The sequence below is a fragment of the Ambystoma mexicanum genome, chromosome 6q (genome assembly GCF_040938575.1).
Source record: "Ambystoma mexicanum isolate Mex_15411 chromosome 6q, UKY_AmexF1_1, whole genome shotgun sequence".
In the NCBI taxonomy this organism is placed as follows: Eukaryota; Metazoa; Chordata; class Amphibia; order Caudata; family Ambystomatidae; genus Ambystoma; species Ambystoma mexicanum.
In genome coordinates, this window is record NC_090937.1 from 694,765,152 (window position 1) to 694,788,024 (window position 22,873).

At 45.6% G+C, this 22,873-nt stretch overlaps 1 protein-coding gene across 1 annotated transcript in view; it reads left to right on the forward strand.

Annotated features, from left to right (window-relative positions):
* The window catches only part of TBC1D9 (TBC1 domain family member 9), a 573,450-nt gene that overhangs the window by 398,523 nt on the left and 152,054 nt on the right, over window positions 1-22,873 (forward strand). The window lies entirely within an intron of this gene.

The following is a 22,873-nucleotide window of genomic DNA, read 5'->3' on the forward strand; positions in this document are numbered from 1 at the left end:
GCTACTTGTGTTCCCACCACCTTCCTTTCCAAAATACAAATGCTGGAAATCCCCCATAAGAATCCATTGTACACGCTGCCTGCCTTGTTTCCATGACAGGCAGTGTATACAATTCCAATTCAACACTTCCTGACATGCTCTCATGTCAGGCAGCATTTCATTGTAATTGTGATTCTCCAGCATGAGGTCTGGCATGGATTCACATGCTCATGAATATTCCCCGTCGTCAGGCTGGGAATCCTCGGTAAAGAAAAATCAGTATCAGTTTCGTTTCTGATCTGTCTTTCGTAGTAGTAACCAATCACTGATCTCTGCGTCATACTGACCACAGCCAATGACTGCCCTCTCCCTAAGCCCTGCCTCTGGCAGCCATCTTCAGATTTTTACCGCACGTTCAAGTGTTGGGATCCTCGTGCTATTGCTCTCGAGCGTTAGTGCTTTTTTTCAGCGTTTTTTCTTAGAAAAATTTCTCTTTTTTCGGTCAAAAGAGCCTCAAGCTCCACCGTTCCTTTATCCGATCAATGGAGACCCGTGTCGGATTCTTCTACGCCCCTCAAGGGTGAAGATTTCGTCGAGCACGCTTTTGGAGGATTCCAGAAGTTTCTCAGGCCCTTCTCGAGCATGGCCCAGGAGAAGGGGAGCTCGACGCCCGGAAAGCTGTTCAGGGTCTGCCCTGGATGCCAGCTTCAGAATGTCTTTAAGGAGGACGAACACTCCCTTTGCCTTTACTGCCTACATGAGGACAAGACGCACGTGGAGAAGGACTGTGCATTTTGCAGCAATATGTCGGAGCGGACCATGAAGGACTGCCATCGAAGGACCGCCATCAACGTCTCGCCAACTGGCTGGAAGGAAAGAGCCCGTCAGGCGAGAAGAAGAAGTCCGAGCGGTCTTCTAAGACCTTTGAGGGCGCCCCGGCGACGGGGGTCCAACAGAAGGCCAAGCACCGCGAGTCCGCTGGCACCGGGAGCGCCCAACGGTCGGGCTCTACGGGCGCCAGGAAGGGCGCATCCTCCCCGGCGCCATCAACCACGAGCCAACGCTCTGGCTCGGGTAAGAGGAAGGCCGAGCACCCGGCGAAACTCCTGGAGAGACCCCGGTCGTGCCCTAAGGCCCCATCGGAGGGGGAGCGAGGTGGTGACCCTCCCCCCAAGGAGAAGGCGGTGAGCGCACCTAAGGTGGTGAAAGCCTTGATCCATCCGGCCAAGGCCTCTATCGAGACAGTCACGGCGGCCCTGGCTCAGCCTGTGGAGGCTACACCAGTGGTGGCGCCTCGGGGCCCAGAATCTCCCTGCCACCGCGGAGGGAGTCCTCTTTCATGCCCATCGACAGGACCCCCGTGAAACCTCCGACGGAGAAGAAAAAGGGGGGGCAGGAGGTCGTTGTGGACTCGGCCTCAACCTCTGAGGAGGAGCTGATCGAAGTCTTAGGCCACGGCTCTGGCGTGGAAGAAGGCCATCCTGTCGGGAGGGACCCCGACATGGAAGACGACGAGGGCGTCGAGGGTGCCGACGGGGCTCCTGATCGCCCGTCGGAACTCCCTCAACCAGTGCCGCAAGACAACTCGGCGGCCATTTTGTTGGCTATACAGTCCTTATGCTCGGAGATAAGGACGAGACTGCCGTTACCACCAACGGAGGAACCGCTCCCGACGGGGGACCCGGAGCCAGGCCTTCTGGGAGCCCGCCTCCTAAGAGAAGGAGGATTCATCCTCCACCTCCTTTTCAGCCATCGCGCCCTGCTCAGCCCTCCTCCCTGTCCACGACACGTGGGGATGATACGGGGACTGACACGGCCGCGACGGGTACAGACGACGAGGTTTACGACGAGGATCTCCCGTCGTCACCTCCCACCCGGGCTTCCCCGCCCGACGAGATTGGATCGTTTCACTCCATGATCGCCAGGGCATCCGAGCTTTTCCAGCTCTGCCCGGAAGAGAAGAAGAAGGAAGGTTTCCTTTATCAACGGCACAAGACCAAGAGGAAGACGGTCCTCGCTGTGCCTCTACTAGACGATATTTGGGATGAGGGCCTCGCCCTCCTCAAGAACCCATCCACGACGCCGGCTAGAAGGGATCGGTACGAGAAGAAGTACCGGGTCCCCGACGCGGCCCCCTTGTGCCTTCGGGCACAGCCGAGCCCGGACTCGGTCATCTACCCGGCGGCCAGGAAGAAGGCGGGGGGGGGGCGCGGCCTCTACATCAACCTCCCCGCCGGACGGTGAGGGAAAGAAATTAGACACGATGGGACGCAGAGTCATCTCATCGGCAGTGACGACGATTAAGGCGGCCAACGCCTTGGCTATCATAGCCCGCTCTGACAGGGAGTTGTGGTACAAACTGGCCCCCCTGCTGGACGACAAGAGGGCGGAAGCCCTGGAGATCTTACAGGAAGGAGAGGTGGCGTCGGACCACGCCATTACGATTGCGACGGACATCGCTGACACTGGATTTCGCCAGTTGGGCAACGGCGTGTGCCTTAGGCGGCGTGGATGGCTCAAGGCTACTGACTTCCGTCAGGACGTGCAGATCAGAGTCTTGGACATGCCGTTCGAGGGGAACAACCTGTTTGGGAAAACAGTGGACGATTCCCTTCAAGCCATCAAGGCGGACACAGAGACGGCCCGGGCTCTTGAGGTCCTCTAGCAACGGCGGCCACCGTTTCGGAGCGGCGGAGGCAAACAGGGTGCCTCCAAAGGTGCCTGCGGCGGATTTTCCACCTACCGTCAAGCGGCCCGTTCGTCGTCACAGGAAGCTTACAGGGGACGAGGCAAGTCAGGCGGACCCCGCCGTCGTCGCCAAGGAGGACAAGGCGGCAAAGCCTCGTCGAAGCAGGACTGAACCGGCCGTGGGGTCGGGCCCCCACCGAAGCACCCCGGTGGAAGGCCGGCTGGCGAGCTTTGTCAGCACGTGGGAGTCCATCCCCACCGACCGTTGGGTGCTGGACGCCCTGGCTCAGGGTCACGCGGTCGAGTTTCTAAAGAGGTGCCCACGTGTCCCCTCCTGTGGCCAGGAAAGAACATCACGTCCCTCAACTTCTCTTGGTGGTAAAGGCGATGCTCAAGAAGGGCGCCATCGAGCTCGTCCCAAAGAGGCTTCGGGGCTCCGGAGTTTACTCAAGATACTTCCTCGTGAAGAAGAAGACGGGAGGATGGCGTCCCATCCTGGACCTACGACGACTGAACAAATTCATCAAGGCACAGAAGTTCCGGATGGTCACCCTCCAACACGTCCTGCGTCAACTGGAGGAGGGCGATTTCCTGTCGTCGTTGGATTTGGAGGATGCCTACTTCCATATCCCCATCCTAAAGGGACACTGAAAGTTTCTCAGGTTCGTGGTCCAAGGGCGTCGCTACCAGTTCAGAGCCCTTCCCTTCGGATTGAGGTCGGCACCCAGGGTGTTCACCAAGTGCCTCGCACCGGTGGCGGCGCAGCTGCGCCGAGAGGGGATCCACGCCTACCCCTACCTGGACGACTGGCTCATCCGAGCGAAGACGAAGGAGCTCGCCGCGGTGCACACGGCAAGGACCGTCCAACTACTCACGGACCTGGGATTCTCCATAAACTACGCCAAGTCCCACCTGGTGCCCTCTCAAGACGCACTGTTTCTGGGAGCGAGGCTCAACACAGTGTCGCTTCTGGCCTCTCCGTCGGAGGAAAGGACGAGGGCCATCTTGGGCAAGGTGCAGCGAATGCTGGTTGCGGACGCGGCCATAGTGAGATCCGTCAAGTCCCTCCTCGGAATGATGTCGTCTTGCATTTATCTCATCCGCCTGTGCAGGCTTTGGATGCGCCCGTTGCAGGAGTTCCTGGACGCTCGCTGGATCCAGATGACGGGCGGCTTCGAGGACAGGATCACACTCGACAAGAGTTTCCGACGAGCGATCCGGTGGTGGGGCACCCGCGCGCATCTGACGGCGGGCATGGACTTCCAGACCCCGGGCCACCAGAAGACAGTGACCACGGATGCCTCCCTGGACTTCCAGACCCCGGGCCACCAGAAGACAGTGACCACGGATGCCTCCCTGGAAGAGTGGGGAGCGCACACCGAAAATCTGCACGCGAGGGGTCTTTGGCTGCCGGCGGAGAGGTCCCTCCATATCAACGTCCTGGAACTCCGTGCAGTGTTTTGGGCCCTCAGGTCTTTTCTTCCGTCCCTCAAGGGCAAGGTGGTGAGGATCTTCACCGACAACACCACCACCATGTTCTACATCAGGAAGCAGGGCGGTACCAGATCCCCAGCCCTGTCCAAGGAGGCACAGGACCTGTGGCATTGGCCCGTCGCCCAAGGGATGTTTCTGGTGCAAAATCTAAGACTAATCCTGAGAGGTGTTCCAGGTATGCGGAAGCGCTTGAGCTAATATGATTCAACAAAACCGATAAATTAATTGCCCTAAAAGGGGAGACTGCAGCACCCGTGGGAACAGGTGTACACCTCTTTTCCACTTATCAGAACACATAGACTAATGATTGTTCCACAGTCGGATGCGCTGTCATATTACTTTCAACATGGTCATGACCAGTAATGTACTGATCCTATTTTGACAAACAACATGAAATTAATTAAAATATTTCTTTAATTCAATTCAAGGTCAAGTTCAAATATCTGCAAAATCTGCAGAGTCAAATGCCAACACGTGTTTCGACCTCACAGGTCTTTCTCAAGGCAAAGCTCTGCTCCAAATAATAATCAACATTCCATTGTGTATATAGAATACCGAACAGTCCCCAATAATTCAAATATGTATAACCCCCAATTCAGATTAGGGTCAAATGATACAGGGAAAACATCAAACATTACCAAAAATTATATATATATATTAATATAAACATATACATTACCCAACCAGGTTGAAATATTATTGAATATAGCGACGCGTAATCAGCAACACATATAAAGAAAACAAATGTGATAAAGACATAGATCAGAATTGCCATTGACAATTGAAAATTCATTGATTACATATCATATAATAACAAAATCACCTAATATCCATGTGTGCCACCGTTTGGAGCCCAGTGTTACCAGCCACATGTGTCATGTAACCACAGCCGTTGCGCCAAACACATGCAAATACCTTAACTGGATGCATATAGGTCCCCATCATCCCTTAACCAATGTGTAAGCTGGGTCCTTGCCTTTACAATAATCACACTATGACACCAAGTATTAATTCATAAATTACCCATTGGTAAATCTTGGTAGTTTAAATATCCTTTTGAGTCACTTCAGTGATGTGTCAAAGAGTTTGAATCAATGTCCTGAATGGCGAGAAAAGGATAATAACAAATAATAAAACTAACTGACACTATGTATACAAAGCTCTTAAACGAGTTCAACCACAAAGTTACCTGCATCGTTAATTTGTGGAAGCGAATCCAATGTATCCTTTCATACTTCTAAATGACCTGCCATGTATTTACATTTCCTGATAAAGAAAACCATATATATTTATCAGAGTAAAGATACTGTGTCCCATGTATCTGCCTATTAACTCATATTAATTAGTATCCAAACTTACATGTTGGTTTGATGTTCCTTAATCCATCTCGTGCAAGTTACATGTAAACACGACCGTTCCCGCGTTCTGCATTAAGAAACCTCGAACGAGGTTCGAAAAGTGGACCTAGCGTTTACCATTGATCACGTGCCGTGATCATGTGATTAGAGTCAGTCATGTTACTAATACACGATAAACGTAAAGAATCGTGAAAACTTGTATCTATGTTGACTTGGAGCTATTCGAACGAGGTTAGAAAAGTGAACCTCACGTTTAACATTAATCACGTGCCTTGATCATATAATTGTTATCAATTATATTCATGGTTCACGATACAAATGAAATTGGTATCTAAACCAACTAAAGTTATTTGATACCCACAATATATATGTGTGGGTAACTTAAACAAAATCGATTTAGCATTCCTGGCATGAAAAAATATATATATAAGAAAAGAATAAATCGCGCTTCATGCGCATTTCACTGGTCTCGTGACACGGTATCCGTATGACTCTATTCACGTGACGCACTGTCCATGTGACCTGAGTCTATCGTATTTTGAGCTCAAATGTTTAAATGAGACCTGATAATAATAAAAATACTTGAGACCTGGTGTCCCATAAATACTAGTTAGAATAACAGCACATGCAAAATTGAATGATTCTTATTATAAATAGGATGCGTTTTTACGCGATCACAACACAATTGGGAAAAGGAAAAAATTAATAAATAAATAAATAAATAAAAGAAAATTTTATAATAATAATTTTATCTGTCAATTAACTGCCAACTTAGCACGCATGGTCCGCCTTACAATCTATTGCTCCCTAATTGTAACATGTAAATCTGCATAAAGTGTCCAAATTTCAAATCCAATTTAATATTGCTTATTCTTATTACAAGTGCTGGTGTGGTTGGCTCCCGGTCGCGGCCCTGGCACTGGACCGATCCACTAGGCTCCAGCGGGTAACACCCAAAGGATACAAATACATTAGGATTTGGTTCAGACATTAGACCTCCCATTTACAAAAATACATGTAGTTCCGTGTCACTATTCAGACCTAAAGTGGTACATCGGAGTTTGCAGATAGTACGTGCTTCCAATTGACGTAACAGTCCCAGACGGTCCCCTCCTCTGGGATGGATTTTGGCTTGTATTAAACCAATAAATTTAATATCATTAACATGGTCCATTTGGTGATGTTCTTGCCAATGTGTTGAGAGCGGTAATTTGGAATCAACTTTAGTTAAACTGGCAAAGTGCTCTCTGATCCTAATGCGTAATTCCCTTATTGTGGAACCAACATACACTTTACCACAAACACAAAGAATCGCATATACTAAATATTTAGTCTTACAGTTCATGAAATCTCGTATTTGCACTGTTAAACCATGATGACATGAAAAGGTATCAGATTGAATAACATATTTACAGAAATTACATGTACCACATTTGAAGAAACCATTTGGCTTCGAGGGAAGCCATGTTAGGGGATTTGTTGCAGAAGTCTGCGTGGTTAAATAAGAGGGACACAAATATCCCTTAAGAGTTCGATTTCGTGTAAAAATAACATTTGGCTTATCCGTAATGTATGGTAATAGGTCAGAATCAAGTTGGAGTAAATGCCAATGCTTTGAATGCAAGAATTCTTGTAGCCTCTTCTTTTAAACCTTTGCATGCAAGACTGAATTCACCGCTGTCGGTTTTCTAAATGTATGTGTATGTATTTGACAATTTGAAATACTGATAACAAGATCCAAAAATTCTATTTTGTCTGAACTCACATTGAATTTGTTGGACATGTGAGTTCAGACAAAATAGACAGCGGTGAATTCAGTCTTGCATGCTACAAGCTGTCACAAAAGATCGGTCATAGAAAACATACCCTTTGGGGAATTTTATCGGGCTCGTCGCAATTGTAGTGATACAGCAGACTTTATGGTTGAAGTAGAACGGATACTGCAAAGGTTTAAAAGAAGAGGCTACAAGAATTCTTGCATTCAAAGGGGCATTGAAAGGGTTAGCAGCATTCCAAGAGAGGACATGTTGATTGACCATGACAAGATCAAACCCACCGAGTTTTCAGATGTAAGAATTATAACAAAATATGTGCAAAACTCTAAGATGTTATATAAGCTGTTAGCAAAGCATTGGCATTTACTCCAACTTGATTCTGACCTATTACCATACATTACGGATAAGCCAAATGTTATTTTTACACGAAATCGAACTCTTAAGGGATATTTGTGTCCCTCTTATTTAACCACGCAGACTTCTGCAACAAATCCCCTAACATGGCTTCCCTCGAAGCCAAATGGTTTCTTCAAATGTGGTACATGTAATTTCTGTAAATATGTTATTCAATCTGATACCTTTTCATGTCATCATGGTTTAACAGTGCAAATACGAGATTTCATGAACTGTAAGACTAAATATTTAGTATATGCGATTCTTTGTGTTTGTGGTAAAGTGTATGTTGGTTCCACAATAAGGGAATTACGCATTAGGATCAGAGAGCACTTTGCCAGTTTAACTAAAGTTGATTCCAAATTACCGCTCTCAACACATTGGCAAGAACATCACCAAATGGACCATGTTAATGATATTAAATTTATTGGTTTAATACAAGCCAAAATCCATCCCAGAGGAGGGGACCGTCTGGGACTGTTACGTCAATTGGAAGCACGTACTATCTGCAAACTCCGATGTACCACTTTAGGTCTGAATAGTGACACGGAACTACATGTATTTTTGTAAATGGGAGGTCTAATGTCTGAACCAAATCCTAATGTATTTGTATCCTTTGGGTGTTACCCGCTGGAGCCTAGTGGATCGGTCCAGTGCCAGGGCCGCGACCGGGAGCCAACCACACCAGCACTTGTAATAAGAATAAGCAATATTAAATTGGATTTGAAATTTGGACACTTTATGCAGATTTACATGTTACAATTAGGGAGCAATAGATTGTAAGGCGGACCATGCGTGCTAAGTTGGCAGTTAATTGACAGATAAAATTATTATTATAAAATTTTCTTTTATTTATTTATTTATTTATTAATTTTTTCCTTTTCCCAATTGTGTTGTGATCGCGTAAAAACGCATCCTATTTATAATAAGAATCATTCAATTTTGCATGTGCTGTTATTCTAACTAGTATTTATGGGACACCAGGTCTCAAGTATTTTTATTATTATCAGGTCTCATTTAAACATTTGAGCTCAAAATACGATAGACTCAGGTCACATGGACAGTGCGTCACGTGAATAGAGTCATACGGATACCGTGTCACGAGACCAGTGAAATGCGCATGAAGCGCGATTTATTCTTTTCTTATATATATATTTTTTCATGCCAGGAATGCTAAATCGATTTTGTTTAAGTTACCCACACATATATATTGTGGGTATCAAATAACTTTAGTTGGTTTAGATACCAATTTCATTTGTATCGTGAACCATGAATATAATTGATAACAATTATATGATCAAGGCACGTGATTAATGTTAAACGTGAGGTTCACTTTTCTAACCTCGTTCGAATAGCTCCAAGTCAACATAGATACAAGTTTTCACGATTCTTTACGTTTATCGTGTATTAGTAACATGACTGACTCTAATCACATGATCACGGCACGTGATCAATGGTAAACGCTAGGTCCACTTTTCGAACCTCGTTCGAGGTTTCTTAATGCAGAACGCGGGAACGGTCGTGTTTACATGTAACTTGCACGAGATGGATTAAGGAACATCAAACCAACATGTAAGTTTGGATACTAATTAATATGAGTTAATAGGCAGATACATGGGACACAGTATCTTTACTCTGATAAATATATATGGTTTTCTTTATCAGGAAATGTAAATACATGGCAGGTCATTTAGAAGTATGAAAGGATACATTGGATTCGCTTCCACAAATTAACGATGCAGGTAACTTTGTGGTTGAACTCGTTTAAGAGCTTTGTATACATAGTGTCAGTTAGTTTTATTATTTGTTATTATCCTTTTCTCGCCATTCAGGACATTGATTCAAACTCTTTGACACATCACTGAAGTGACTCAAAAGGATATTTAAACTACCAAGATTTACCAATGGGTAATTTATGAATTAATACTTGGTGTCATAGTGTGATTATTGTAAAGGCAAGGACCCAGCTTACACATTGGTTAAGGGATGATGGGGACCTATATGCATCCAGTTAAGGTATTTGCATGTGTTTGGCGCAACGGCTGTGGTTACATGACACATGTGGCTGGTAACACTGGGCTCCAAACGGTGGCACACATGGATATTAGGTGATTTTGTTATTATATGATATGTAATCAATGAATTTTCAATTGTCAATGGCAATTCTGATCTATGTCTTTATCACATTTGTTTTCTTTATATGTGTTGCTGATTACGCGTCGCTATATTCAATAATATTTCAACCTGGTTGGGTAATGTATATGTTTATATTAATATATATATATAATTTTTGGTAATGTTTGATGTTTTCCCTGTATCATTTGACCCTAATCTGAATTGGGGGTTATACATATTTGAATTATTGGGGACTGTTCGGTATTCTATATACACAATGGAATGTTGATTATTATTTGGAGCAGAGCTTTGCCTTGAGAAAGACCTGTGAGGTCGAAACACGTGTTGGCATTTGACTCTGCAGATTTTGCAGATATTTGAACTTGACCTTGAATTGAATTAAAGAAATATTTTAATTAATTTCATGTTGTTTGTCAAAATAGGATCAGTACATTACTGGTCATGACCATGTTGAAAGTAATATGACAGCGCATCCGACTGTGGAACAATCATTAGTCTATGTTTCTGGTGCAGTTTCATCTGGCAGGAATAAAGAACACCATCGCCGACTCGCTCAGCAGAGAGCTGCGCTCGTGCCACGAGTGGGAACTACGACAGGATCTGGTGGACCGCCTCTTCCGACGGTGGGGCACACCCCAGATCGACCTGTTCGCGACGGCGGCGAACTCCAAGTGCCGGAGGTTCGCCAGCAGGTTTCCCCAGCCGAGGAGTATGGGCGATACTTTCTCGTTCCCCTGGGAGGGCCTGTCCCTCTGTGCGTTCCCTCCATTGCCGCTGCTGATCCGGCTCATCAACCAGCTCAAGAGGTCACGGTGCAGGATGATCCTCGTCGCACCTGCGTGGCCGAGACAGATATGGTTCCCGGACCTTCTGGACTTGTCAGCGTCCCCGTCAATCAAGCTGCCAGTGGACGCGGATCTTCTCTCCAGGGAAGGAGGCGCCATCCTCCATCACGACCCGAGGTCGCTGAACTTGCAGGCCTGGCTCCTGCAGCGTTAGAGTTTGGAGGCTACGACATACCGGCCGACTGCAGAGAGGTTCTTGCAAAGGCCAGGGCGTCCTCAACTCTTAAATGCTATGGACACAAATGGAAGAGGTTCTCTGTCTGGTGCCGCGCACAGACGATTAACCCTCTGCGGATTATGGCTCCCCAAGTACTGCCGTACCTACTGACGCTAGCCAAGGCTGGACTGGCGCACGTGTCCATCAAGATTCATCTTGCTGCGATCTCCCGATACACCAGAACCACGGGGCGGACGTCTTTGTGGTCTCATCGTCTGGTGAAGGAATTCATGAAGGGACTGTTCAGATCGTTCCCGCCAGTGAAGGCTCCGGCCCCGGCGTGGGAGCTCAACGTGGTGCTGACCAAGCTCATGGGACCTCCGTTCGAGCCTCTGCATTCGGCTCCGTTGAAGTTCTTGTCGTGGAAAACAGCGTTTCTTGTGGCCATCACCTCTGCACGACGGGTGGGAGAGATCCAGGCCCTTTCCTGCAAGCCCCCGTACTTGACTTTTCACGACACGAGGGTGCTGCTCAGGACGCACCCCTCCTTCATGCCCAAGGTGCCGTCGGACTTCCACCTCAACGAACCCTTGGTGTTGCCTGTTTTCTTCCCGTCGCCTTCGTCGCCGGCTGAAAGGACTTTGCACTCGCTGGATGTGGCTAGAGCGCTGAAGTTCTACGTGGACCGCACAAAGTGTTTTCGGAAGACGTCACAACTTTTTGTGAACTTTGGACCGGTCAATCAGGGGAAGGCTCTCTCGAAGGCCTCCAATTCCAGATGGCTCTCCGGCTGTATCATGTACTGTCATCGGTTGGCAAACCGACCGCTGCCTGGCTGTCCGAGAGCCCATTCCACCAGAGCGATCGCAGCTACCACGGCGTTCCTATCTGGTGTGCCCTTGCTGGACATCTGCAGGGCTGCTACGTGGAGGTCGACGCACACCTTCACGAAATTCTACTGCGTCGATCGGGATTCCAGGGAGGAGTCCAGGGTCGGCCAAGCAGTGCTGCGCAACCTGTTCGCCTAAGGTGAGCCTGGGGAGGAGGTAAGAATTGCTTAATGTTGAGTTTGATGTAATGCTTAATGTTGAGCCTTTGCCACCTCCCGTGGTTGTGCATGTGTGTACTGCTATGTATTCTTTTATTCATGAGCATGTGAATCCATGCCAGACCCCATGCTGGAGAAGGAACAAGTTACTTACCTGTAACTGTTGTTCTTCAGCATGGGTCTGGCATGGATTCACATGCGAACCCTCCCGCCTACCCCTCTACGGCTCTTCACTTGGTCATACTGCCACTTCACGTGCTACCAAATCTGAAGATGGCTGCCAGTGGCGGGGCTTAGGGAGAGGGCAGTCATTGGCTGTGGTCAGTATGACGCAGAGATCAGTGATTGGTTACTACTACGAAAGACAGATCAGAAACTAAAATGATACTGATTTTTCTTTACCGAGGATTCCCAGCCTGACGACGGGGAATATTCATGAGCATGTGAATCCATGCCAGACCCATGCTGGAGAACAACAGTTACAGGTAAGTAACTTGTTCCAAGCTGCTTACCAACCGCACATGGTAAGCAGCATTCACAAGTAAAATTAAACGCTATCCGACATGCAAGCATGGTAAGCATCACTTCACAATTAAAAGAAAAAGCTGCCTGGCTCGCTTGCACGGCAGGCAGCATGCACACTAGATCCCTATGGGGGTCCACCTGCTTTATGTTGGGTGCATAATGCCGGCAGACTCCATAGGGATCTTCAGCATGCAACTCCATAGGGAACTCCAGTGTGCAAAAGTGCAGGGCAAAAGGCAGCATATGTACATGTACTCCACCTTTTTACCCTGCACATTTGTACCCTGCCATGCATCAACGAAAATTTGGCAGCGGGGACCTGGCTATACCTCAGTCCAAATGTACCAGATCCCCGCCATCAATTTACATATAGGAGCAAAATTTGCTCCAGTGTGTTTTTTTTTTTTACCTCTGCGAGGGGGACTTGAAAACGTTTCTGCCCACGTCTAATTTTGATGTGACTGAAGGTGCCTGAATCTCTATTCTAACTACATAAAAAGACCGAATCCACTGGTGATTCCTTGTAATGATGCCCACCATGTACTGCATGGTAGCCCCCTGGTCAGTAGCACCTGGAGCATTCCAAGTGCCGAATGGGATTACCAAATTAAATGATCTCTGGCCCAAATAACCGGACAGACTCGAAAAATATGGCAAAATACGACTTTATTCTCAGTTCAATAAAGTAGGCAAACCTGGCGAACAAACAGATTGTAGCTCACACACTCTCCGTTCATTTCAGTTGTTATATACCTCATTATACGTCAGCCATGACATCCTCCTACGTGGCAAACAATGAAACCTATCGGCGGAGGGATTGGTTAGGGGAAACATATATACCTATACTTAATGTGTGTTAGTATCATCATTGGATGCCCCTTATCTGGTAGGCACGCCTTGAACCACCCCCAACTGCGTAAAATACAGATAATGATGCAATGCCAGCAGCGCACAGGCTTCTGCAAAAATGTATGGTCCACCCTTACTTAGCCCTCATGATTGGTCGGCACTCTTTCAACCTAGGAGATTCAGATCGTTAGCAGCACATAAACAACCGAAACCCAGGTGCAAGGGAACAACGTCAGACAATTGCCTTTCCTAGCTAATCAGCCCACCATCTCTAATCAATTAGGCCCTAAGCCAAAGCTGCTTCTTTGTAGTTGACCTTGCTGCACGTTCTCTTCCCCATAACTTTAAAAGGAGTGAAGGTTTTGTCCATTCTGTCCTTCTATTTAGTGCTATTTGATTAAATTATATTAGGTGCTATTACTCGTACTGGCCTCTGGAGACTTAGTTGCTCTGTCCTGCATGCGCTTTCAGCATCTTTGATTGTACAATACTTGCCACTCACAATTATTCACTCCTTCAGTTAATCTAAGAGAAATGGGTCCTACGTACATGGCTTATCCTCTTTGACTCCCCTTGTGCCTTGCAGTTGCTTCTTGCTGCATCCTTCATCCTGAGCCAAGCAAATACCCTTTGTTCTTGCACAAATCTATATTCCAGTGCCTTTCAGCTCTGCCAACGTCCATTTTCTCAACATGGCTACTTTACTCGCGTTATATTTCCTAGTTTAGCAAGCTTCTATGTAGTCTTGTGTACCTTGCGGTTCTGTGCGTACATACATCAATTACATCTCTTGTTACTGCTCTTCTTAGTTTATATGTTTTTCATCATATTCGCATGTATGTTTACTTCGTTGCTTCAGTTACATCTTCTCACCTTAGATATCATACATCAGGTTCAGTGCGTCCACATATCTTCTCTCTTCATGACATCATTTCACATCTGTCCGACTATAGTTATAGTTCTTCTATATCCATCGGTGTCTGCAGACTCATGTCTACCTCATCAGTTAAAGGGTACATTCGGTATGGTTGTCTGATCACATAACGTCTCTCATAGCTTCAATGTGGTATTGGGATACCAGGTGTCATGCACAGTGTTCTCTTGTTGTTCTTCCAATATGATGGAGGTGAGCTGTATAGATGACGTGTACATCTGTCTCTCTACACCCAGTTACCGATTTATTTATTGCCCGACAAGGATGGAAAAAGGCATGGAAGTTCTTTTTTAACTCTCCAACCAGAAAATCACTGAGCGCGTTGGAGTGGGTCATAGATGTGATCAACAGTGCCAGAATTAAAGGCTCCTGTCAATTGAACCTGTTAGAATAAACAACATTGTAAGAATAGTTACACTACTTTGTAACATTTGCCATTTTGGTTGTCCAGGTAATGTTATTTTTTGAATGTTACATCACTATTACTTATCAGTAAGCTTAAGTGCTTCAATTCCACCTCAGTCATCCTCCTACTCTACCAGGCGGAACTTCCCTCAAGCACCCATGTTTATAAAACAACATCCTCAAATACATCTAAAATATACCCTCCCTCTGCTCTTCCCCTGTGGCATTCTCAGCCAACCAAGAATGCCTCCTATCTATACATCTGTTTCAAGAACAACAATATGTTGCATCCATGTGAAGGATTGGGAGGGTTGTGAAAAGACTGGGACGAGGAACCGGAGTAATGAAGATTACAGGTAAGTAATCATAAAATTATCTCCTCATCCCTTTCTTCATCCCATTCCTTACTCCACAATAGGAACACCATGCCCAATGAAATTAGAACCACAAAAGACCACATCACTTTCAGGAAACAACTCAAAACCGACAATGACAACCGCAAAAGGGACAACTGCAACAATAACATCACAGACAAACAACTGGAGAGGAGGCGAGATTGGCAGACGATCCGCAGCCAAGAACGCGGGTAGATTCCATCAAGCGGCAACCAAAGAGTCACACCTGAGGCTACGCCAAACTGACTGACTTACTTACCCACTCCCCCTTCCTGTTCCTCCATCATAAACAACGCCACTACACTAGACCTTTGCTTAGCCACACTACAAATAGTCTCCAAGAAGCAATTCAATGTTCACACCCCACCATCTCTGAGATGCTGGAAGCACATCTACTAGAGTGAGCCACCGACCACATAGTCCATAAATCCGTCAATGATACAAGTACACACCAGACACCAGATAGTTATACAGCAACAGCCACCCGCATTTTTCTGGATCCCCTGTGGACACAATCTAACCAGTGCCCACAACCCACCCAACATTCCACAACACACGAACACCAACACAAATACTTGCACACCTGAAGCACTGAGTCTTACCCATACGGTCGCAATGCACAGGGCCTCCCGCACCAACTCCCACATGCAAAACAACACTCAGACGCTAGTTCCTCCTGGTTCTGAACCTATCCTCTCATCCTATCCTCACTAACCCCAACACCCTCTCTCTTGCAGAGCCATGTGAGTGCCTCGAGACTGCCCGTGAGTGGTAGCGGTGTACGGTATAAATGTACGGTATGAATCAACATGACATAAAAACAAACAGAATTCTTACTCTTTGATCCCTGAGAGACCACACCACGCCAAGAGGTTCCTGCAAGCACTTCTTCATTTTTATTAACATACAGAATCCGACTGCAACTTAAACCTCAAGGTTCCTTTGAATGTAAACTAGCACTGAAGTCCCAAACCTTAGACACCCCGAATCTCCAACATCCAGCCTGTAATGGCAGGCAATTGTTTGGGGGGTTGTCCCGGGTAGCTGTTGTACAAATATCTTAAAGGGAAGAATCCCATGCTTCTGCTCATGAAGGACCCAGAATCCTGTTGGATGCTCCCAGATATTAATATACCTTTCTACAGCATAGACAAAGATCACCACTGTCTTAATCTGTTTGCCCAACATGGAGGTGGAGGACCTTTCCCTGGTCCGTCCACCCAAAACTTTAAAATTGAGAATCCAATTTTCTGATGTAGGAAGTCAGATCAGCTTAATTGAGACTGATCTAGGACCATCAGGTATGTGGCACGTAGCCTCCTTGTTCTCGAGCAGAGATTGGTAATGAAAATGGTGGGTTAATCTCTTGTTCAGAATAAAACAATGACAACATGTGGGGCATGAAACCCAGACCCAGTTGAAGTACCTTTCTGTCTGTAAAATCTCTCAAATGGGGGATGGGTACAAGGGCACCCAATTCACCCAAACGTTTGACTGTTGTGATGGCTGCAAGAAAAAAAGTCTTGAGAGTAAGAGTTTAAAGCCACCTCATTCAACAGGAACATTAGGAAGTGCCCTTAATTAACACTGAGGGAAAACCCCTTGGAGGTGTCAATAGTCTAATAGCTGGCCTGACTGGAGAACAACCCTTAAATAGCCTGACCAAACTCCTGGATAGAATCTTAACCTGTTCCAAGATGTCATAGGACATTTTTGACAGACCATTGAAGATGAAGCATACAGACTGAGAGGTCCAGATCAAATACCTCCAGGACTGAAGACGTACAATCTTCCAGTGCTGTTTTTAAGCTTCATTCGTAGACTGTCTATGAAAGGCATCACTTGTAGTTTACCAAGGAAGCCAGCGTTTTCTAGCCCTGTCCTCTCCATTTCCACACAGAAAGATGATGTCAAGGTGTGTGAGATGGGGGCCTGCACTAAAAAGTTTTGGTCTCCTTGTTTAACTTGGGCAGATCACACACCCTGAATGTGGCTTGTTCCTTCTGAATCAGGCTCTATGTGGGCCTCCTTAGCTTTAGTCCCAGCCTCTGACAGGAAGACTCATGCCAGGTCGGTGCTGGAGTAATGGGCAGTGGGCCATTCCAATTTATAAAGAGGTTGTGACACTTCAGTAGTCTACATATCTCCAGCGTGCCCATCTGTCTCGACAAAGGCACCAAGATAAACCAACCAAACATCTAAATATGGGTGGACATGGATTCCTCTGTTGTTCAAAGCACCCATTTATGGTGCCAGGAATTTAGTAAACACGTCTGGGTGAAGGGAGGGTGAGCAATTTTAAACATGCAGAGGACTTTGAATTGGAAATTAACATCCTGCATCTAAAACCTTGCATGTGGTTCAGATGCCTTTATAGGGATGTGAAAGTAGGCATTCTGAAGATTTATGGAAGTTAAGAACACTGGTTGATGAACAGAAGTATTTTATGAAGAGTCTCCATTTTGAAATGCTTTGTAGAAACACATATATCTATTTTTGGGTAGTTTATGATTACTCTAGACTCTCCCCGTTTATTTCATAACCATTAAGATCATTGACTAACCTTAGAGACCCCTGACTGAAATAAAATAACTGTTCCTTTTTATGCTCAATTCTAAAATCCCCTCCCAGAGGACTCTGCCCCTGATCAGATTATGAGGGGTGTTTATATTTTATTAATTTATATAGTGCGGTAAACCATTCAAATGATTAAAAACCTAGTGGTCAGGTGAGAGAGTTTTTTAAATTATTTTTTTAAGATTAAAGGGAAAGAGTAAGTGAAGATCTAATGTCTGGTGGTAGAGCGTACTAGATTTTGGGTGCTAAAAGCGCAAAGGAGTGAACTCGAGATGCAGAGCAGGGTGGTGTAGGAAACTGCGTAGGAATTGAACTTGGGAACAAAGGGAATGAGAGGGCACATATATGGATATCAAAGAGGAAAGATAAGGGGGCTGACAAGTCCAGGGATACATTTAAAAATATTAAAAAAGAAAAGAAGGCGAAGGAAAGCCACTATAGGGACTGAAGAAAAGAGGAGATTGGGGAACGAGGATAGAGACAGCAGAGACTACGAATGGAGGAGTAGAAAACTGAGTGGCGTGGGGCAGGACGATAGGAAGGGGGTCCGATAAGTAGTGAAGAACAAATGTCTATACAAGAGAAAACCAGAGCAGAATATGCAGCTTAGTAGCATGAAAAGGGAGAAAGTGGTGTATGTAGTTTTCACATGTTGAATAGTTGAAAACAACATAAATTAACAATGTCGGAGATATGAGTAGTAAATGAGAGCGAGGAATCAAAATAAATACCAAAGCTGTGAGCGGAGGTACTGAGTGCTAGATTAAAAGGGGAAAAGGGGGAAAGAGGACGAATCGTAGAGGCAGGAAAGAAAAGAATCTTAGTTTTTGAGGCAACACGATGGATACAGTGAGCATGCATCAAGGATTGCATAGCTAAGAGACGGCAGGAGACTGTGTCCTGAGCAGAGTCCGAGAGGGAGTAAACAGAGACATAGATTTGGGAGCCGTCAGCATCAAAGTGAGATGACAGACCAAAAGAAGAGACAATAGAAAGGGGGGGTATATAATGAGAAGGGGTCCCAGTGCGGAACCCTGAGGACACCATGTGGTAGAGGGAATGTAGAGGATTGTTTGCCAGCCTAACGCAAGGAACAGTTAGTAAGGTAGGAACAGAGCCACTGATATCTCCATCTTTCCAAAACCAAATGGTACATTTTGTTTATTGCTGGACTTCAAGAACATGAACTCATTTGTCTCTTCCAGGAAGTTCAAAATGGAGAACCTACATTAGATAATAATGATGATCAGAGCTTGCATCAATTGATATGCAGGATTCTCACTTCCATATTACGATTTAGAGATCGCTTCAGAAATACCTGATATTTCTCCAGCATTGGATCTTTCATGCATGGGTTGATGTGCTTATGAATATTCTCTGTCGTCAGGCTGGGAATGCTCTGTAATATTAAAGCAGTTTTGCTTTAAAGTTTAAAAAACTGCTTAGCGCTTATATATCCTATTGCTGTCACTTTGGGTCATAATGCCCCAGCCAGTGACATCAGCCAACCTTAACTCTTCCTCTGGTGGCCATCTTCAGATTCTTATTGCATGTTTGCGTGTTGGGAGTCCTTGTTGTTTTGCACATCAAAATATTGACTTTTGTCCTATTTGTTGGATACTTTTTCCCTCATTTTTTCCATCATCTGTCACTTTGTGACTACCGGTAGCGGGAACCCATTGCCATTGAAGAATCAAACCATCAAAGATCTTCTCACCATGTGAGTTCTTCTTCTCGGTTTAGAAGCCGTCTCCACACGTTCAGGCCCTGCTCAAAGTATCGCCGTAAAATGTCTTTGTGGACGACCAGCATGATAAATGCCTGGATGCCTGCACCCGGGCCATGATGTAGAGAACTGCTCCGTTTGCCAGTGCTTTTCATCAAAAACTCAAAAGAATTGCCATTGAAGGTTGGTGACTTGGCTGGAGGATGGTGACCGGGTCTCTGACTCGGCCTCAGTCCAAAGTCATGCCTCTGCCAGGGTCGGCAGGCCTGTGGAACGTACTCCCTCTGCTAAGAGGTTGAGGCCACATGATAAGACTTCCTTGGGGAAGAAACCTAAGGGGAACACAAGTCGCGCATTTTGATGACAACAGCGGCTGCCTGGGCATCCGTTTCGTTGACAGCCCTGTCCACAATTACTGCATCTGCGACCAAGACTACATCCACGACTATGACCACGACTTAACTATCGTCTTCGTCTCATTCTGCTGTAAAAAGTCATTGGCCGACATCCGCGATGACACCACCATCAAGCCGCACAATGTCGACGAGCCACAGACACAAATCATCATAGACACCATCCACTTTGTCATCAATGGCTCAGTCGATGATCCGTAGACCAGAATCTGCCACCTCTACGTTGACGATTGCAATGTTCACGTACCGGGATGCACCTACAGTGTCCCAGCCAGGCAAAAAGGTTCAGGCTGAGAAAAACCTATTGGCACGTACCATTGTGGGAGCAGCATTAGGTTTGCACAGCAGAAGGTGCATGTATTGTTTTTAGTTAGTTTTGACACACATTAGATACTCACATATAGCAATACAGAAAGAGCAACACACGTATTAATGTTGCAGTTGCATAGGGTGCAGATAGGGCAGTATTATAGACCCTGTGTTTAGTTGTCCTATCCAAAGTTATAGTTTCTAGTGAGGTGCTCGGGAAGAGTTGAAACAGGTGGAAGATGGAGTCAGAAAGTTTCTGTGGTGGAAGTGAGGTCAACGTGTTAACATGCCAGAAGAGTCGCCATATTGGATGTTAAGGTTTAGTACACAATGAACAGAATAGAATGCAGGCTTTAATGTGGAGCTGCGGGTCTGTTCAATTAAAGTCCAAAAACAAATCCCTTTTCCCATCTCCCAGGAGAGAAACCGAGGCGCACAACCGTGAGTGCACTCGGAGTGTACTGTCTGCTGTCTGGCGGGGAGTCTGTCTGTTCTCTACTGTTGCCTGCTGCCCGTGGCCCCTAATCACCACCTATTTGAAAGGATAATCTGAACTACGAATACCATAAGCACGGTATATTTCAACTGGACTCTTACCATTTGGACATTTACATTATATATAGTTATTTCTGAGCCCTAAATTATTGTATTTTTGTATTTAAGCAAGCTCCGCCCACTTCGCGCGCGCAACCGTGAGTGCACTCGGAGTGTACTGTCCGCTGCCCGTCTGCAGAGTCAGCAGACCCTTATCCGCACCTTCATTTGTTTGGTATTCTTACTTGTTTCACATCAGAATAAAGGATTTCCTCGTGCTGTGTACTTTCATCAGGCAAGCCCATTTATAGCTTTAATAGTCGGGCATTATTAGTCACACAGAGCGGCTATATCAACACTGTTTAATATCAATTAAAACTTACCAATAGTAGAAAGTGAGAGGCCGCTCTAGGCAACTTCATGTGTGGCTACTATATGCATTTTGCTTTCGCCTGAGCTTTCATGCACAACTGCCTTTGCATCCGCTGTTCTAAGTTGTTGTTGCTCAGGTGTTTACCAAGTGCTACTCTCATGCCAATTGTTAGCCTATGCTGTCCATGCGAGCATTCACCAGCGCTCAGCGTTTTTGTTCTGTTTTGTGTTCCTACTATAATCATCACATGCCTCAGTCGTCCGTGATTCTGGCCTTGAGCAGTCATAGAGGCGTTAAAGATCCAGTAGCAGTGAAACTAACATTAAAAAAAACTCCTTTGCTTCTTTACTCGTCGGGGAAAACAAATCACATCTGTAAATTTATCTTGCAAGTTTTCATATTTTATTGATAATTGCTACTTTTACCTCTGCCGCGGCTAATACTGCCTATATCTCCTGTTGATTGAGAATAACGATAGAGGCAGCATTTAGCCTCTATTGCTAGGATCTTTGGCCACTTCTGACTTTTGGTCATATTAGCCCACTCAGTACATTATGGCCACCTATCGTTTTACAACAGACATGCTCAAAATATTACCTCTTTTGCCCTCACTGAACTCACAGACAAAATCAATGGCCATCAAGGATTTTATACCACTGGTAAATGCAGACATTCGCCAATTTTGCGATGTTAGTCTCTTCTGCTACCCTATCTGTAAACTCAAGAAAACAAATTGAACGAGTTCAACATTCATGCAGTACTTTTCACTTTAAAAAACAACCTCCTCCCAGTCACCATGGTAATGCCACTATAGTGGAAATCTCTGGTACCACAAAGGGAACTTGTACTACTCTATATAGCGAGGGTGAACCCAATGAAATCTTCTAAACGCCGGTAGCAGGACCTACCTCGGATCATAATTGTGTTCCTACAGTGGTGCACATGTCTGATTCACTCTCTTTACCCCTGTTAAAATTTCTCTTCCACTTACCTCTACAGTCATAATAGTCCTGAGGGATTCCACTTATGCAGTGCAGCTACAGGAGCAGATGATCAACAAAGTGTTGTCTCAAATAGCCCATGTACCTGTAGAGGAGCAAGTTGTATTGAAACTTCCTCATCTTAATAACTCTCTGTTACAGGTTAACCTAGACAATTCATCTCGCTTATCTATCTCTCCAGATCTCTATCCTATAGAAGAGCCTTCTGATATTAACCACTCTGTATCGTCTAACGAGGTCTCCTCAGACTTTTTTGCCAAACCAGCTCCTCAATCTTTCTCTTGCCCTTCGTTGGCTTTAGAAACAACCTTAGCTGCCCTCAATGGAAGTATTATGGCTATAGCTAAACTTTTTGAATCTCTGGACCAAAAAAGCATAATACAAAACCAACACACTACCTGCTTGCTACAAAAGACACATTGGACTGCACAAGAAGTGATTTGTCTCTCCAATACAATGCAAGACATCAAAGCAAACATGACTGGAGACCTGCTATCGCCATACCAACTGTTCCATCTGTAACCTCATTGAGAAGCAATTCCTCCATGGCAGCATCAGGCTCTACTACCTCTTCAGTAACCTCACCTCAAATTGATGCTGACACACTAGTTACTTTATCAGGAAAAGTTCTCCCGGTTATCACAGAGGAAGAGGAAGTAGATATCTCCCTCTACGATCTATTTAACCCTTGCAAAAAGAGAAAAAATAAAAAAGCTAATAAGGAATCTCAGCAACAAAAACCGAAAAAGTCAAAAAACCAAGCAAAAGTGGTCAAAAGAATGTTAATCAAAAATCAAAAAAATGTATTAAGGCTCTCAAAAAACTGGAGCAGTCGCAGAAAGCATCAAATCCGGATCCTCCACAGGCTACCCAGGAGCAAGAGGCTGATGATGGCGTGGAAGCAGTTGCTTCACGATCTGCGATCCTGCAGTCGGAGGATGTGAGTATTGTTCCAACTC